Source organism: Etheostoma cragini, chromosome 18, assembly GCF_013103735.1.
Source record: "Etheostoma cragini isolate CJK2018 chromosome 18, CSU_Ecrag_1.0, whole genome shotgun sequence".
Lineage (NCBI taxonomy): Eukaryota > Metazoa > Chordata > Actinopteri > Perciformes > Percidae > Etheostoma > Etheostoma cragini.
The window spans coordinates 22472828-22476388 of record NC_048424.1 but is presented as its reverse complement, the minus strand read 5'-3'; the positions used below and the strand labels follow the sequence as shown (position 1 = coordinate 22476388).

General features: G+C 42.1%; 1 protein-coding gene across 2 annotated transcripts in view; it reads left to right on the top strand.

The window, feature by feature from the left end:
* The window catches only part of pnocb (prepronociceptin b), a 27774-nt gene that overhangs the window by 5023 nt on the left and 19190 nt on the right, over positions 1–3561 (top strand). The window contains exon 1 of one of the 2 annotated variants that reach the window (XM_034900312.1): positions 1421–1560. The exons of the other annotated variant lie outside the window; for it this stretch is intronic. The gene's annotated coding sequence lies outside the window, so the exon portion shown is untranslated. Of the gene's footprint in view, positions 1–1420; positions 1561–3561 lie in introns of those variants that run through there. 2 annotated transcript variants of the gene reach the window in all.

The following is a 3561-nucleotide window of genomic DNA, read 5'->3' as shown; positions in this document are numbered from 1 at the left end:
GGATTTTCATTTTTGGAATTATGGTCTCGTTGATTTTTGTATAATCGTCGATAAAGCAGGGGGTGTTTTAGAACGTTAGGCTATGACGTGATTGTCAGTTAAAGTGTGTAATGGAACGTAGAGCGTAAACAGCTCCTCCCTATCTCTTCAACCAGGATGGCCGCGATCAATGGCAGACTCAATGAGTCATATCAGATCTCCACAAACCAATAGGTGATGTCACACATGCTCTGTCCATTCATATTAACAGTCAATGGTTGACATTGGTGTCACAATGGACACAAGTGCCGGTCTCCCGGGTGAAAGTCAACCTTTCATCTAGCCCCATTATAAGGTCAGAATTTGAAATAGTTCAATACCTTGGGTTGTGAAAAAACACTTGCAAAAGTAATCAATGACCTTCTCAACAGCTTCAGAGCTTTTTCAGCTGAAAACAGCTGCCTGCTGCAGCTGAACAACAACACTACGAGAGTGGTGAGAGTGAACCAGAACAGTAAAGATGGGGACCGGAAGCTAACCAATGAGCTGGAACTTGCTGTAAAGCTTCGTAAAAAGCAGAGAGGAACTACACCTTTACGGGATACTTCTTTGTAGGTTCATGAATATAAGCTACCTCTTACATCACGTTGTTTTCATATGATACGTTGTTATTGTTAAGATATTAATTATGTTGCTGTCTATCCTGTTTGCTCCATCATCGTTGTTATTCTTCTGGTAGACGTCATGTGTTACAGCTTACAGAGAAAGCTCTCGGGACCTTGGGGCAGGTCTTGTTTTCCGTCCCCAAATGTCCTCCATGACTCATTCTAACCTCCTGTCTGCAGACCCAGGCTGTCTGCATACTCAGCCACGCTCTCTACGTTGTTCATTCTTTCGTTCACAAAAGAAAGAACAAAGTCTCCTATTCAGGTGCGACATTACCACCACCACCAACAAAAAAGACTTGTTTTTTTCTCTGACCCAGCACCAACAACCCTATCGACCGGTGATCATCTCCATGGCGCTGCTTTTTAAACATTTTTTATCGTCACTTGAATTTCTGTGGTAAAAACATCTGATTGGATATGCTATTGTCTCCCTGACCTTGGCAGCAGGTTGGCATAGAGGCTTGTGGGTTTTCATGGACACCTTAGACATAGGAATTCTGCATCAATCTCACGGTGGATGATGCATATTTTTAGAGCCCCATTACTTGACTCAATGAAGACGGGAACGGGTGGCGTAGGCGACGCCTCCTACGTCAGCGCGGGTCACAGGGTTGGGTGTCTGTCCGGGGGTTTGTGCGTAACAGAATAGGGGGAATCCACCCCTTCTTTCCAGCCCTCCCCTAGGATGATGTGAATGGGGAAATGCAGGGGAAGGGAGGGAGGCGGGGGGGCAGAAAACTGGAGGGTTGAGCCAGGAGGGAAGGGGTGTGCCATTATAAGAAGCCTCAGAGGAGGCATGCGTTCAGTTGTTGAAAACCCTTAGCCTAAGGATACGAGCTGAGCCACCAAAAGACTCTCCTGTAGCCACAGAAAGGAGGACTCTGAACAAATACCTTTACGTCACAGAAAACAGGTAAGGAAGTCCTTAAGTGTGACTTTGTTTTCATTACGAGTGTGACTCTACCTGTGTGCAGAGATTGTGCAGTTAAGTGAATCCTAAGAGCTGAGAAATAGGCACTTGTTTGCAGATGAGAAAAGAGTTAATTAGAAAAAGGATTAGTTGTCTTGTGTGTGCACAAACCACCGGCTAACACGTCTCAGGGGGATCATTGTTGTTTAAGAGCAACCACTGTTAGGATTCTGCCTCTTTCATTCCCTTTTTTATTGAGTCTGTCATTTCTGCTTAGTGTGTTTCTGGCTTTTTGTGATTTGGAGGTGATCGAGGTGATCCTGTTAACAAGCCTCCTTACCTGCCGTAATCATTATATTTTTTTTTTCCATCACTGTGGTTGTCTCCCTGCGGCTCTAAAGGGAGCACAGTCAGCATCATAGTGCCCACATCGCACCTGATTATTACTTCATTAACGAGAGAGAAAGTCCCAGATCGTGTTGAGAACGCAGTGAGTTGCTCTGTTGCACTTTGTATTGGACTAAGGGGTACCTGGCTTTAAACAAAGGTAGAGTGTATAAAATTATGTTATACAAAAATAGTTAAAAATCATTATAAAATGTGGCTTAAGCATACTAAAAAAGCTATTGTAAAAAGGCATTTTTGAAACATTCCTCCAGTCCCTAGTATTGACTAATATTCAAGATAAACGGATCAACATGGCACTGTTGAGTCAGTGAATGTCACTCCAAAAGCAGCGTATGTATGGTTTTGCTCTCGTTATTGATCACAGCGTATTCATATGTCAGATTAAATGCATCACATGAAACACTGTCAAAAGCTATTTTACTCTACCTGAAGCAGCAAGTATAGGGGGGAAAGGGCTGGAGAAGGGAATCAGCTGAAGGTTGTTATTATGCTAAGTCCGTGATAATGATAATTTTAATGATAATGGTAATGAATGTGCGTAATCTTTTTCCATTATCAGCTAAGACGATCGTGGCGCAGACGGGTGGTTAATGTGCCATTCACAGATAAATGACTTCACACAGGGGGGACCGCTTCATAAAGAATGGAACATGTTTACAGTATTTTGCAGGTATATCAGACTTATTGGAATACTGTATTTAGGTCAATTTGTGTTTTGTTTTTGCCTTCCATTTGTATAAAAAATGTGCCTTGGCTTTTAGGTAATTTCCATTAAAAAATAAAACACATTCATATAACTGAGAGCCCTCTCAATATTTGGTTGTTGGAATAATTGAAAATAATCATGGAGGATCCATCAAAATCCATCAAATGTTTTCTGATTTATTTATTCTGTCTGGGTACTTGCGTTTGCCAGTCCATCATCAGCATTCTCTCTCTAATCAGCTAAAAAGAAAAAGCTTTTAGGATTTCTGCTCCCGGCGCTAAGATTGAACTGATTACGCTGTTGACAGGATTTTTCTGGCCTTTGTGTCAATATTCATTAAGAGCGTTTGCAGTGTTTTACATCATACCAACCAAGAGAATGCCGTCAGAAAAGAGGAACGGCAAAGTTTCCACGGATCTCCCCATATCTGTTGCCCTCCTCCCATGCAGTATTTTGCAGTTCATCACTTTTCCCCCCCAGCTTTGGTGTTGTCACCTTGATAAAGAAAGTATAGGGGGGGGGGGGGTTGTCTGGCCGTGCTTAGATTGCTTTCCCCGGGCTCCATGTCCAATGGATTAGTGCAGGTGTCAACGCAGCTTCACAGCAACCATATCAATGATGACACCATGTCAGCTGCCTAACACTCTGCAGGATTTCAGTTAAACAGTCTGGGGGTTGGTAGAAGTAACACTGCAGGACTGAGTGCATCATTAGGGGCCTAATGTCCCTGTTGTGTTAAAACCCTTTGTTTTCCTTGATAATTAAAGTTTTTGGACATTATTAATTCACTTTTTTTAGTCTCATTTGTTTTCATGTCATGAAATTAGATAGGGACAAATGCTACCACATAGATACATAGACGATATATATATATATATATATATATATGT